The sequence below is a fragment of the Salmo salar genome, chromosome ssa02 (assembly GCF_905237065.1).
Source record: "Salmo salar chromosome ssa02, Ssal_v3.1, whole genome shotgun sequence".
Taxonomy (NCBI): Eukaryota; Metazoa; Chordata; class Actinopteri; order Salmoniformes; family Salmonidae; genus Salmo; species Salmo salar.
The window spans coordinates 33,478,339-33,494,298 of record NC_059443.1 but is presented as its reverse complement, the minus strand read 5'-3'; the positions used below and the strand labels follow the sequence as shown (position 1 = coordinate 33,494,298).

Below are 15,960 nucleotides of genomic sequence, written 5' to 3'. Positions count from 1 at the left end.
TGGGAGACAGTACATCTAAAAATAACCCAAGGTTTCCCCAGATGGGTCACCATTGCAAAACCCGTGTCTTCATGAAGCAGACAGAGGGAGGCAGCAGGGGACATTCAACCTTTCTCCTCAATGCTGGGCTACAACATTACTTAGCCTAACTGTCAGACACTAGAATACTTGTTGAGGATCACTGTTTGAGTCAAAGTGCAATGCAGTTCTATACCGGCCCATGTCTCATGAACCCTGGCAAGACAGAGAAGTGACTCAGATACCAAGAAAATGAAAGTGCCAGAAGGAAGAAAGAGAGGTGTTTGCATGCTCTAACCCAAACAGAAACCTCCAAAACAAGCAAAACCAATTAAGAAGGTTCTGTTGTTGACAAGGATGCTGCTGCTTTTGCATATGAGAGGTCAAAGACAGGCAGAAACAGTTTATCCAATAGAAATCCCAGATCACGCTTGTAGGCGATGTCATGGCGACGTTGGCTAGCTAAGCTCATGCTCAGAAACACGTCAGCAGGTCTAACGGTCGTCTGGCACCAAACTTCGCATGTGCAGGCCGTCAAAGCAAAGGCACTCGATATAAAGTTGTTTTTGACGAAAATCCAAAACGTGTTAGTTTGTCAATTTCACGAGGTTGGAGTAAAAACATGTTCAACTACTTATTAAGACATTGACTAGGTTGTGCCTTTAGATTGAGAAAATTAACTACTAAGGAAGAATTTCACTTCTCTCATTAACTTCTCAAACCCCAAACTGTCTGCTTAGTCTATTTCGCAACAGTTTCTGGAAGTCTCGCAATGTTGCGCCTCTGGGTTTATAAACTCTTGTGGCGTGGTAGCTTAACAACCTCACTGTTGGGGGGGGGCTCATATTTTTGGTGTATGCACAGTTTGCCACAGCCTCCTCCTACAGAGGAAGTAATTACCCTGCACACATTAATCTGAAGAGATGAGCATCAAGTTATTTTTACACCGCTCACCAAAACACGAATTCATGACCTTAAAGTGGCCATCAGCAGTTAAAACAATAACAAAGTGACCTCCCCACCAGTTTCAGTAAAAAGTTAAGGGATGGGGCTTGAGAAATCTAACCACTCAAATGCATAGACAGAGCTATGGATGCAAGGATTCACCATCCATGATATCAAAATTGTAGTTTTAACCATGTTTTGAGGCTATTTAGCATTTGTATTTACTTTGTTGACAAACAGTGGGAGTAAAACATGTTTATAGTTTGGGTTCTGATGGGGTACGACAGTTGAACTTTGGTCATGAGATATTTATAAGTAAAATTCTTCAAGAATCAATGGGCATATATAATTTACAATGAGTGTACAAAACATTAAGAACACCTGCTCTTTTCATGACAAACTGACCAGGTGCATCCAGTTGAAACCTATGATCCCTTATTGATGTCACTTCAAAATCAGTGTAGATGAAGGGGAAGAGATGGGTTAAAGAAGGATTTTTATGCCTTGAGACAATTGAGACATGAATTGTGTATGTATGAATGGGCAAGATAAAAGATTGAAGTGCCTTTGAACAGGGTATGGTAGTAGGTGCCAGGCACACCGGTTTGTGTCAAGAACTGCAATACCTCTGGGTTTTTCAATAGTTTCCCGTGTGTATCAAGAATGGTTCACCACCAAAAGGACATCCAGCCAACTTGACAACTGTGGAAAACATTGGCATGAACACGGGACAGTATCCCGGTGGAACGCTTTCGACAGCTTGTGGAGTCCATGTTCTGAGGGCAAAAAAAAAGGCGGGGGGGTGCAACTCAATATTAGGAAGGCGTTTGTAATATTTTGTACACTCAGTATATAAGTCTAAAATGTATGTAGAAACTGCTGATTGCCCCTTTAACCGAAGGAAGCATTGCATGAAAGACGGAAGATAGCATAATTCAACAAGACAGGAAGAGAAGATCCGCCTCAAGCATTTCAGCTATTAAAGTGAAAGTGTGACTGCCAAGCTCATGATTCACTACACCTTGGACCATGTAGCACAGGTTGTATGAGAGGATAAGCACACCCCCACTGTATATGTGAGACATTTGACTTCACAACCACCCCCACTAGCAGGTGTTTATGTAAGCTGAAGTACAGTACAGCTATAGGCCTATGCCTCCTCACTGAGAATGAATGTCACCAGTGACCAGACACCTACAAAATAATTTAGGCTACCACTTCACTACACCCAACTCTCTGCTCTCCGTTCTCCTCCAATCCAAATCTCCTCTCATATCGTGCTGAGGTGATTCTACTAGCGTCACTACTTTTTGGTAACAGTAGTAGACTCAATTTCACAGAGTTGTATCTAATTCTGCTCATTTTAAGGATGGCAGGAAGTCCAAGAACCACGAGCTGATGCCCACTCTGGAGCCAGCCCCAATCACCAAGGGCCAGACAGCCAGAAAAAAAGATGTTGAGTCCTTGGTACTGACAGGTACCATTGCACTGTAGTGTAACACGGTATACCGAACTTTCGGTATACCGTCGTTTTTCCAATACTAGAAAATGAAAGTTTGTTACTTTCGGTACTTCTGTCAGTGTCAAATGTGCCAAATGTCGTCTACTGATTGAGAGAGGATCAAGTATGTCTATCAGGGCAACCGATGTCCCCTTACAGCACCGTCAATGCTCCACTTACTCTTTGCTAGCTCTAGCCTGGCCTGAGGAACCACTGCACTCATTAGCATTACAGGCTAAAACACTTGCAAGAAGATACTGGTAGCTTCCGAGTAGCGCAGCGGTCTAAGGCACTGCATCTCAGTGCTAGAGGCGTCACTACAGACCCGGGTTCGATTCCAGGTTGTATCACAACCGGCCGTGATTGGGAGTCCCATAGGGCAGCGCACAAATGGCCCAGCGTTGTTTGGGTTAGGGTTTGGCTGGGGTAGGTCTTCATTGTAAATAAGAATTTGTTCTTAACTAACTTGCCTAGTTAAATAAATACAAATTAAAATTACAGCCAACTTTCCTTGCTAGCTGAAGCAAACATCAATTCACTATCCTAGTACCATGCTTGTGATAATATGCAAATGTTAACACAAAATATTGCTGATTTCAAAGCTGATTGACACCGAAACATAACATTTTCATTGTCTCCCCCGATTCACATATCATCTTTGCTCTAGCCTCGAACTGACTGTGTGTGAATGAAGTAAAGGGTCTTAAAAGAGACAGCGCGCACTTCTATAATTAAAGAAAAGCAGCAAATGATGTTGATCAGTATAATAAAATAAGTCCCAAATGGAAGGGAAACATTGTTTTTCATCTATAGCCACATGGAATCAACAAATACAAGCTCAATAACTCAATGCATGCACACACTCCTATTGAATATGCATTCTCCTGTACTGTGGACAGTCCTAGGGTACATCTAGATTTACCCAGTCTATCAATAGACTAAAGCCCTCAAATTCAACTCTGGACCTTGAAGCCAGTTCCACTGCTTCCCCCCCGTTGTTCCCCTTTAACCAGGGACTGATTTAGACCTGGGACACCAGGTAGCCTATACTAGAGAAATGTGAAGTTTGCCAATACAGGTGATCGCTAATGGAACAATTGATGGCTGCAACCATAAAACTAGTAGTAGTAGTTTAAAGGAGAATAATTTTTTTTGGTGGACATTCATGTTAGAAACATATTGTTTTATTTACCGCATCAATACAGGCAATTTATCGCATTATGGACCCCAGGCAATATCAGTAGATTAGTTTAACTGTGCTGTGCACTGCTTCCCGCGAGGCCGCACGTCACCTCCCGCATTCAAATGTTTGTAAAATGGCTTGCGCAATATTAGGCTTTATTAGTTGAGTGACAATGTAATTTGCTAGGTTATTGTTATCAAATGCGCTGTTGAAAATTGTATTTTACCGTAATAAAGTAGCCTTAGCTACCGCCTGAGATAACTCATCTAGCTATAGCCTACCTGCTGACTATAGCCTACCTGCTGATGAAGGCTTAGGCTACACTACATTTTATTTTGATTGTTCAGGTTCACCATCAGCAACAGTTTTGATAGTTTGCTTTAAACAAAATCAGTGTATATGGTCATTTTATGATATTATAAACTTTATCCTAGAGGTTTGCAATCATTTTTGCTACCTGCACTGCATGGGCAAAGCGGGAGATAAAAAAACAAAGTTATGAAAAAACTTCCAAAAAGGTCTAAACCATTCAATTGAGACAGGGCTGAAATCCAAAGTTGTGCTATATATTCATTAGCTATGTCATAGCTAATTTGTAATGATGAATATTGATACATCACTAGCTCAAACACTTTGAATCTGCAACAATGACAAATTTAGTTGGTGATGGATGGGGATTTCAAATCGAAAGTTGAGGGACAAAAAGCAAACATTATCCCCATTATCTGATAGGTGGGGTGGTATATGCAGAGTCTCCCTTATGGCTCAGCTCAGGTGCCGACATATACATATACACATCATTTACACACACAGTGAGAGAGATCAGCTCAGACAGATTCAACTTAGAGGCGCCCAGCTCATAAGCTCCATTAGCTGCAGATTAGAATTTAGAATGGAAAACGAATGTGTTGATACAACAAATGTCAGTGCATCGAGTCGTATCGTTTCGTTCCTCTAATCAAACCAAATCGCACCGAATCGTTTAAAACCAAAACGTATTGTTCCTGTATCGTATTGGAGCCCATGTATCTAAATATGTACTGAATCGTCAAGAAAGGGAAAGTTGCACATCCCTAAGATTTACCACTCAAATAAATGATTACCGTTATGTAGTTAAATTATTTTTTAACCAAAACTCAAATTGTAATGCAATGATATTGAACTCAAAAGATCTGTCTGGATCAAGTGACATTACTTGACTTTGGCTGATACGCCTTCTTTTTTTGTTGTGGTATCATTGTGGTATCGAGTATCGAAGTCAAAATTCTGGGATCGTGACAACACTACTGCACGGTGTTATCGGCAGCTTACAACAAACAACTTCAGCCTCGCTTACCTCTGCAGAGGAAATACAGCCTTACAGCAGAGGACACACAGAGGCTTACCATTAGCACAGCATGTCTACAGAGGATTACATGATCACAATATGAGATAAGGGGATTGGAAATATGTTGTGTGAAGTGGCTGTTTATGTGATATCTAAACAGGTGTGCAGTGCAGGCACATTGACCTGTTGAATAGGACAGGGCTAAGTTAAGGTCAAACCCCTCACTGCAAATATAGGGGGGAGGGGTTGGTGACCTTTCGAAACAAGACATTTTACCTAATGGCCTCTGATGATATAGTGGCATGATGGCATTTTCACTTCACATTTAGGCTACTATAGTCGATATGGTACCCTTCCCCAGATCTGTGCCTCGACACAATCCTGTCTCAGAACTCTGACAATTTCTTCGACCTTGGATTTGCTCTGACAGGCACTGTCAACTGTGGGACCTTGTATAGACGTGTGTGTGCGCCTTTCCAAATCATGTCCAATCAATTGAATTTACCACAGGTAGACTCAAATGAAGTTGTATAGGATGATCAATGGAAACAGGATTCATCCAGGTTTTTCATCCATGTCAGAATAAGGCTGTAACGTAACAACATTTGGAAAAGGGGTCTGAATAGTTTCCGAATGCACTGTATATGTAAAATCCCAATAGAGAATACCAACTAAATGCTAAAGGGCGCATTGTAAACATGTTGTACAGTTTCTGAACTAAACTATTCAAGTAACTCAAAAATACTACTCGCTAATTTTGCTGCACACACAAAACAAATATTTGCCAGCAAGGCTCTTGATCCAGGATGGGATTCTCTGCTGTTACCAAGCTAATGCTTGATTTTGGAATAAGCTAACCACTTAGCTAGATAGCTAACGAGATACTAAATTTGCACACCAAATGCACAACTGCAGACTTTTCGCACATTTTTGACTGTTAACATACGTTATAAGATATCTAGCTGGGAAACATTTAGTTGTGAATTCCATACTGTAATTAGATCCCCTGGCGCATGCTGCGCAACAGTGAGTGACTCACAAAGCTCCGATCTGTCGTCGTAGTTTGCTTGTAAACAAACACCATGTGACACGTACTGGGGATTACCGTAAACTTCATAAAAATGTGACAGTATAACTATATTACGCAATGTTCTTTAACTCCTATAGTATTGCACAAATTGACTGCAGGTATTTACTTCAAAAGTATCTACAAATATTAAAATGTATAAAAAAAACATTTATAATAAATTGTTTCAACAGTACTGAAAAACCATCGTGGCTTTTTCCAAATACCCTGGCATATGGTATACTGGCCAAGCCTAATTCATGACATGCACAATGGCTTGGGACTGTTGTGGATGTGCTCTCTAAACCAGAGCAAAAGGGCAGTCTAACCAAAGCATGTCCAGTGCACTGCATTTACAGAATACAGGGCCCTTATCAATCCAACAGCAACCAGGTTTGATTTGAACTTCAGTCTAACCTTTGTTAGGGGACCTCTACCTTCAAGTGAAGGTGTGGGTCATTCCACTGTGTAAATTATTACAGTGAAGCCACCTGTAGATGGGCTAGATTATAACCTTGTGCAGGTGAGAGCTTAAATAAACATTTTAAAAAATGCACAAAAAAAACCCACTGAATTCTTAAAATGGCAAATAATTATTCAGCTAGTATTCTCTACCGAGAACCTTGGAGGGAAAGCTTTAGTCCTTGCCATAACTTTGCTGACTAAGAATCTAGTAAAAAAAAAGCATCAGGCAGAAAGGATGTTAACGTTGACTAGAGGAGGGGAAGCCACCCCCCAGTGTTGTGGGGCTAGGCTACATAAAACCTCTGAATCGATTTGATGGAGCAGGCGATGGATATGATTCGATTTGAATTGACAGAAATCATTGAAAGATTGTCAAAGACAAAGTGCCTGACCCAAATGATCTTGGCTTAAACCTTTGAGGTCACCACCCTTTGACTTCAGCTGCCTCTCAGGCCAAAAGTTGACACGCTATATATGATCCAAGTACCTTTTTGTCTCAACATAATTTTTTAGGCTAGGCCTATAGGTTGACAACATCATTCCCCCTCTACAATTTCCAGTACAGGCAGCGTGGGAGCTTTAGTAAGTCTACACATTAGCTCAGACCGCTCACAGGGTTGTAAAATCACCATGGAGATCAAGAGTCCGACTGACACACCTCTTTTTCCGACCGAGTTGTAGTAGAGGTCAAAGGGCACTGTGTCATGTGGTTGATCCTTAAGCGCTCTGCTTCTATGTGGAGAAGTTGTTGTTACTCATATCACTCACTCAGAAAGCTATGGCAACAGCATTCACTACAGATTGATGTTTGAAGTAAAACATTTTTTTTTTTTTAGAAAGGGTAGCTGAGCTCCATATGGGGTTTGAGTATGAACACATGCTATTTTCTGATGACATGTGAAATGGCTGCTCTTCCAAACGCTTTCCAGGTTTTTGGTAGCGCTCGTTAAACTCAACCATGGTGTCTGTAGGAGCAGAAACAGTGAGGAGTTATCTACACAGGAATGCACCATAACAACATCTGTTACACTCATTCAGATGTGCTTACGCGTTCATCATATTCACTTCTGGGACATTTTAATACAAAAGGTAGCAGAGAACAATCAAAAGGTTGAGAGGTAAGGCTTGCAGTTAGCCACTTTAAAATAAAACTGTCTGCTAATAGCAAGAAAAAAACTAGGCTACTCACGGCCCATCTTGCTAACTGTTTGTTTACCTCCATGTGGATAAAAGTGAAGTTGTCACAAGTGAAATCCTCTCACAGAGACATAAAGAGAATAAATCAGAAGTAAAAAGGCACTGCAAAAGTGAGTCTGAATTGTGCCATTTCAAAAACGCCAGGTTGGAGGCAGGCACAACAAACACAGAAGTGAAATGCTTACATAATATGAAAAACCCTCCTGTTGTGACAGGAAATTATTTACTATTACATTATAGGCCTTTCTGTGACAGAACTACTTCCTGGTGAGAAAGATAAGCACAATTGACATACACTACACTGCACCGATAACTTTTGCGGCAACCTATTTGTTTCAGAGTGGGAAGTATTCTAGTGTATTTAATCTGCATCCATTTATAAACAGAGCCATATTGGATTACAGGAACCAGAGCAACATCCTGTACCGGTGGGGCAGAGCAGCAAGTTGCCTGAGGCTGAGAGGAGTCCTCCTGGTTAAGTTGACTGCATTTAGCCTCACCTAGGCCTAGCTCGTAGAAAACTGGTTTTACATTGTTAAGCTAAAAAAAAGCAAGGGATAAAACCGCTGTCAAACAACTTATTGTAGGTGCTTCTTTTCAGATGCACATTTTATGCTTTGCCTCTGACCACGTGAAACTACTTGAGGGGAAAAAAATGACAGCACCTGTATTCAATAGGCAATGGCCTATTGACACACTTGCACAACGTTGTCCTTTTGCCCTAAGCCATCTAGGCTACTCTACAGTTATGAGAGAGTGAGCAGCATCAAGCACTGGGTAGTCGTGTGTGTTTCGTACCAGAGCAAAAGCAACCGCAAGATTGCTCAATACCTCTAATTTTGACATAATTGTACAAGGCTGATGCTCTGACCAGATTTAAAACTAGCTAGCTAATGTCGCAAACGCAATTTCTTAATCCTGGACCTGGCAACTGAAAGAGTTGCATATTTTAGCCTTAGCACTACACACCTGATTCAAATCCTCAAAGCTTGATAATGAGTTAATAATTTGAATCAGCTGTGTAGTGCTAAGGCAAAAACATGCCATAAGCAGACGCATTTAGCCAAAGCGACTTGCAGTAACACATGCATACATTTACGTAAGGTTGGTCCCGGGAATCGAACCCACTATTCTGCCGTTGGTGGTGCCATGCTCTAACTCAAACTGAGCAAGGAAGAAAAAAAGGTACACACCTTTGCCTCCCCAGAACGAGGATAAAGTACATTTAATGATAGCTGAGCCGTCATTGTGGTGGTGTTCTGCATTCAAGTTTCTACAAGTTTAAATGGTGATTGATATTTGTCATGATTACTAGTTGGGTAGCTAGCTAAGTGAGTTGAATCTATTTATGGCCGTTGTAAGCTCTCTAGCTACTTAAGTACTGGATGTGGTGATAAACAAAACAGCTAGCTATCTAAATTCTGTCTAATTAACTAGCCCAATAATGGACTAAAGGAGCCTAGCGTTAATCTCTATTGCATTCCACAGTGCCCTCTACCACCTGGACAAGAGGAACACCTATGTGAGAATGCTGTTTATTGACTACATCTCAGCATTCCAACACCATAGTGCCCTCCAAGCTCATCACTAAGCTCAGGACCCTGGGACTGAACACATCCCTCTGCAACTGGATCCTGGACTTCCTGGCAGGCCGCTCCCAGGTGGTGAGAGTAGGCAATAACACATCCACCACGCTGACCTTCAACATGGGGGCCCCTCGGGGGTACGTGCTTAGTCCCCTCCTGTAGCCATGCACAACTCCAACACCATCATTAAGTTTGCTAACAACACAAAGGTGGTAGGCCTGATCACCAACGATGAGACAGCCTATAGGGAGGTGGTCAGTGACCTGGCAGTGTGGTGCCAGGACAACAACCTCTCCCTCAACGTCAGCAAGACAAAGTAGCCGATTGTGGACTACAGGAAACAGAGGGCCGAGTGGGTCGAGAGCTTCAAGTTCCTCGGTGTCCACATTACTAAGGAACTATCATGGTGAGAACAGTCATGAAGAAGGCGCAACAACGCCTCTTCCCCCTCAGGAGGCTGAAAAGATTTAGCAATAGGTCCATGATGATACCAGTATCGCAAAACTCGTTAGTATCGTGGCAAGGAAACAAAACAAAGCAGATTCAACTTCTTTAGGAAAACAGACCTAATGTTGGAAACAAACATCAGCCATCCAGAGACAGATTATTTATACTGAACTAAAATAAAAAACTACATGTAAAGTGTTGTTCCCATGTTTCATGAACTGAAATAAAAAAGATCCCTGGACCTCCACATCCGGCTTCTTCCACTGCGGGATTGACCCAGACAGCTGATGAAACTGAGGAGTATTTCTGACTGTAATAAAGCCCTTTGTGGGGAAAACACATTCCCAGGCCCACCCATGGCTGCGCCTCTGCCCAGTCATGTGAAATCCATAGATTAGGGCCCAATGAATTTATTTGAATTAACTGATTTCCTTATATGAACTGTAAATTAGTAAAATTATTGAAATTGTTACATATTGCATTTATATTTTTGTTCAGTATATTTTCCAACATATAGCACACAATATTTGACATACATCAGGTTTTTAAAGGACCAAAGAGTTTGGTTTGCGTCACGTTTGTTTTTACATTGAAAATAATGTGTGATTGCCACAGCCCTATTTGGCATGGGCCCTCAGATCCTCAAAAAGTTATACAGCTGCACCATTGAAAGGATCTTGGATGGTTGCACCACTTGGTATGGCAACTGCTTGGCATCCAACCACAAGGTGTTAATGGTAGTGCGTACGGCCCAGTACATCACTGGGGACGAGCTCCCTGCCATCAAGACCTCTATACTAGTCAGTGTCCCTAAAAAATAAAAGTCCCTAAAAATTGTCAAAGACTCCAGCCACCCAGGTCATAGACTGTTCGCTCTGCTACTGCACAGCAAGCAGTACCGATGCACCAAGTCTGGAACCAAAAGGACCCTGAACTGCTTCTACCCCCAAGCCATAAGACTGGTAAATAGTTAACCAAATGGCTACCCTGACTACTCTGCATTGGATACTTTTGACTCGTCACAAACACTGCTGCTACTGTTAATTATCTATCCTGTTGCATAGTCACTTTACCCATACATCTACCTCAATTACTCCGTACCCCTGCACATTGACTCGGTACTGGTACCCCGTGTATATAGCCAAGTTATCATTACATATTCATTCCTTGTGTTTCCTATTATTTATACATTTCTCTCTGCATTGTTAGGAAGGGCCCTTAAGAAAGCATTGATTCTCAATTGCAGTACGGTTCTAGAAACAGAAATCCCTCTACTTTCATCTCACAACAAAATCATTTCACAAATTAAAAATACACACTTACTATACAATGTTAACCGGTTTTAACACAGTTGCACCCGACAGTATTTTTCAGCAACAAGACGTTTGTTGGTCTGTCTTTTGTTTACACACAGGTGTCAGTGATGCAGATAGCTAATTAGCTAGTCCACTCTGTCTTCCATAAACTAGATGTTACGTTTAATACCGGTGCTCCGAGGCAATCGCTAAGCAGTTTATTTTTAAGCAGTGTGCCGATGCTTGTATCACTTTATCAAAGGCACGTGATCAATGACATCCGAAGTTTTGTTTCGTCTAACAAAATCTTATTTTTATTTATTTAACTAGGCAAGTCAGTTAAGAACAAATGCTTATTTACAAAGACGGCCTACCGGGGAACAGTGGGCAGAACGACAGATTTTTACCTTGTCAGCTCGGGGATTTGACCCAGCAACCTTTCGGTTACTGGCCCAAAGCTCTAACCACTAGGCTACCTGGTGCCAAACACCTGATTGGCTAGGTATCAGCTTCGGAAGAAGACAAAAAGGCTACACTGCACGTGCTATAGCATGTGGGATGTCATCTATAATAATTTGGCTGTGCTAAATTGTTTTGACTACCAGGTGCCACTAGTGAACACAGTGTTGATCAAAGCCTCGAGTAATGAACCTATTTGACACAATTGGCTGGATATATGCAATATGCTTCAGGAAGCTAAGCTTCCCTATCACTACTGAAAACAAGGGCTGTAACATGGAAATATGTCTCTGTGGGAACCCTAACCATATAAAAAGGTAATTTAACCTTTTGTTTTTTGAAAATTATTTCTCACTGATATGCAGTGGTGTAAAGTACTTACAGTTGAAGTCGGAAGTTTACATAAACTAATGACTCCAACCTATGTGTTTCAACCACTCCACAAATTCCTTGTTAACAAACTATAGTTTGGGCAAGTCGGTTAGGACATCTACTTTGTGCATGACACAAGTCATTTTTCCAACAATTGTTTACAGAGATTATTTCACTGTATCACAATTCCAGTGGGTCAGAAGTTTACATGCACTAAGTTGACTGTGCCTTTAAACAGCTTGGAAAATTCCAGAAAATGTCATGGCTTTAGAAGCTTCTGACCTCAGCCAAGACCTCAGAAAACTAATTGTAGACCTCCACAAGTCTGGTTCATCCTTGGGAGCAATTTCCAAACGCCTGAAGTTACCACGTTCATCTGTACAAACAATAGTACGCAAGTATAAACACCATGGGACCACGCAGCCGTCATACCGCTCAGGAAGGAGACGCGTTCTGTCTCCTAGAGATTAACGTACTTTGGTGTGAAAAGTGCAAATCAATCCCAGAACAACAGCAAAGGACCTTGTGAAGATGCTGGAGGAAACAGGTACAAAAGTATCTATACCCACAGTAAAACGAGTGCAATATCGACATAACCTGAAAGGCCGCTCAGCAAGGAAGAAGCCACTGCTCCAAATCCGCCATAAAAAAGCCAGACTACGGCTTGCAACTGCACACGGGGACAAAGATTGTAGTTTTTGGAGAAATGTCCTCTGGTCTGATGAAACAAAAATAGAACTATTTGGCCATAATGTCCATCATTATGTTTGGAGGGAAAGGGGGAGGCTTGCAAGCCGAAGAACACTATCCCAACCGTTTAGCAAGGGGGTGGCAGCATCATGTTGTGGGGGTGCTTTGCTGCAGGAGGGACTGGTGCACTTCACAAAATAGATGGCATCATGAGGTAGGAAAAGTATGTGGATATATTGAAGCAACGTCTCAAGACATCAGTCAGGAAGTTAAAGCTTGGTTGCAAATGGGTCTTCCAAATGAACAATGACCCCAAGCATACTTCCAAAGTTGTGGCAAAATGGCTTAAGGATTCACAAAGTCCTGACCTCAATCGTATAGAAAATCTGTGGGCAGAACTGTAAAAGCGTGTGTGGGCAAGGAGGCCTACAAACCTGACTCAGTTACACCAGCTCTGACAGGAGGAATGGACCAAAATTCACCCAATTTATTGTGGGAAGCTTGTGGAAGGCTACCCGAAACGTTTGACCCAAGTTAAACAATTTAAAGGCAATGCTACCAAATACTAATTGAGTGTATATAAACTTCTGACCCACTGGGAATGTGATGAAAGAAATAAAAGCTTAAATAAATCCACGCTACTATTATTCTGACATTTCACATTCTTAAAATAAAGTGGTGATCCTAACTGACCTAAGACAGGGAATTTTTACTAGGATTAAATGTCAGGAACTGTGAAAAACTGAGTTTAAATGTATTTGGCTAAGGTGTATGTAAACTTCCGTCTTCAACTGTAGGTAAAAATACTTGAACCCTCCTGTTTTGTTTGTTTCATGTTAATTCATTCTGTTTTCTCGGTCCAAAATGACCACCCCATTATAACTGATTATAAATCCATAATAATACATATTGTCACCTAATGTGTTAGATCTTTTTAAGTTCATGTTAACATTACAAGTTTGAACTTCTATTTGCTATTTATGGCCTTTAGGCTTCTACAACTTGAGTTTTAAAAAAAGCATAGTGTGTGGATTATTTTGACTATAACAAATACTCAGATGAAACATATTGTGCTATTTATCACAGACTACTTTTGTGTCAAAGTTTAACAAGGTCTCTTTCCTCCTCACCAGTGTCATGATCAAGAGCCTCACATACAGTATATTGTTTGGTCATTGTGCTGCCACAGAACAAATTGTGAGCAAGGCCTCAAAAAAGCTTTACATACCAGAGCTGTGAGAAAAGTTCTATATATTATTGAAACAATGTTGCGATTGTTTGTGAAAATGCCAACAGGTGATTCTATTGGGGAAAGGTTCCGTGGGGGTTGCCATGGAAGCCAAGAAGGGGAGTGAGGTGTGTGTGTGTGTGCTCAAACACACATGCATGTGGGGGTCTGGGAGAGGAAGTGTGTCCATCTGATGAATGGGCATGTGCCTGAACTCAATTTTATACACTAATTGTAGTCTCACCCCTTCATTTCTAAGAACCAGTCATTGTTGACCAGGAACACCACAGGTGTACAAAAGTTAAATAAAACACCCAAAATGTAATGAAAATCATCAAGATGTATTGTGTGTTCAGATGCCCTATGTGGACAATGTCATAAGGTTCCATGACTATCAGATTAAATGAATTATATTTTTCAGAGCGAAAATTTAAGATTGGTCCAATTCGACCGGAACACAGCAGGAGTGTTAAAGTACTACGTAAGTTGTTTTTTGGGGCATCTGCACTTTTGCTTATATGTTTTACAAAAACATTTTTTACTTCACTACATTCCTAAAGAAAATAATGTACCTTTTACTCCATACATTTTCTCTGACAACCAAAAGTACTCGTTACATTTTGCCAAGAAAATGGTTCAATTGACACACTTATCAAGAAAACATCCCTGTTCATCCCTGCTGTCTCTGATCTGGTATATTTTGGCAATTCCAATTACTTTTGATAGCTACTTAAGTATATTTAAAACCATATACTTTTACTCAAGTAGTATTTTACTGTGTGACTTTCATTTTACTTGAGTAATTTTCTATTAAGGTATCTTTATGTTTATTCAAGTATGACAATTGAGTACTTTTTCCCACCTGCTGATATGAAAGATACGTTCCTTATGTTTCCAAAACCCTACAGCAAACGTTTAGAACAAGCGTCGGGGCGCTTAAGAAAACACCCCCAGTCAGACGATACTATCGTTAATGGGCGCTAAAGACGTTAGTTAGCCAACGACGTCTATGAATGGTGTACTGGTTAACTAGCTAATATTAGCTACTAAAGATGACTCGCGTGGTTAATTTTGCCAACGTTATCTCAATATAGTTCATAATTGGTGTAGCGCTAGCTAAGTTAGCTAGATCAACTTATTTAGTTAGTTAGTTGCTAGCTACGCTCATTAGCCACAATGTTAATGCTAAAGCAAAGGCTAGCTAAATCCTCCATTCGGTCCCGTTTCCAACTTGCTAGCTAACTTAGCCGCTGTGCAGTGTAAAAGTGGTGAGTTAGCTAGCTACAGTAGCTGTGACTATGGCTAAGAATACAACAACACAAATAGTGAGATACCATTCCAACAAAGCACATACCCGACTTTAACTTCGACCAGCAATTTACAAGTAACTTGTAGCTTCGTTTAATGAAATTCCAAACTTGTCAGTCGCGCTCCACCTTGCTGTCCGCGGACAGCTGCTCACTCGTTGCCTTGAAAGTAATAACAATATGGCTACAGGGAGTAGTGGCGTCACTTGACTTGTTCAAAAAATATGGGAGTGAGTGCAAGGCTGGGTTGGGCTGGACTGGACTGGGACGTGCAGTCATAAACAGGACGGATCAGGGATAAGTGGCTCACTGGTTTACCATGTTTTTTGGCCTTTTTTTTTCTTCTCCATAATTTGTTTCAGGATTGGTCAACAGGCCTGGTTATGAAGTAGGCAGGCTACTCCCCTAGTAAACTGGGATCCAACAATAGTAGAGAAGATAACTGCCTAGACTCCCTACTGAGTAAATACTCAGGTCATGTTCCACCACTTGGATATTCCACCACTTGACTCCTGACAGATCTTACAATGCCTGATAGGTATTTATCAGCTAACCACATATAGGTTGTGTTCCCCTGCTCAGACGTTGCAAGCATCAACCAATGGTTGTGTGTCACGTCATTGACTGACAGATTGCTATAACATATAATGTGTTTAGCCAGTACTAAAAATACACTATACAAAAGTGTGTGGACACCCCTTCAAATTAGTGGATTCGGCTATTTCAGAAACATGTATAACATCGAGCACACAGCCATGCAATCTACATAGACAAACATTGGCAGTAGAATGGCCTTACTAAATAACTCAGTGACTTTCAATGTGTCACCATCATAGAATGCCACCTTTCCAACAAGTCAGTTCATCAAATTTCT

The 15,960-nt window shown here is 41.1% G+C and overlaps 1 protein-coding gene across 2 annotated transcripts in view; it reads right to left on the bottom strand.

The window, feature by feature from the left end:
- The window catches only part of LOC106581330 (pleckstrin homology domain-containing family F member 2), a 29,803-nt gene extending 14,485 nt beyond the window's left edge, over positions 1-15,318 (bottom strand). The window contains exons 1-2 of one of the 2 annotated variants that reach the window (XM_014163331.2): positions 15,134-15,318; positions 1,590-1,739 (exon numbers count right to left, since the gene is read on the bottom strand). The gene's annotated coding sequence lies outside the window, so the exon portion shown is untranslated. The remainder of the gene's footprint in view (positions 1-1,589; positions 1,740-15,133) is intronic. The other variant, XM_014163322.2, reaches the window with a different exon arrangement.
- Between the last annotated feature and the right edge of the window lie 642 nt (positions 15,319-15,960).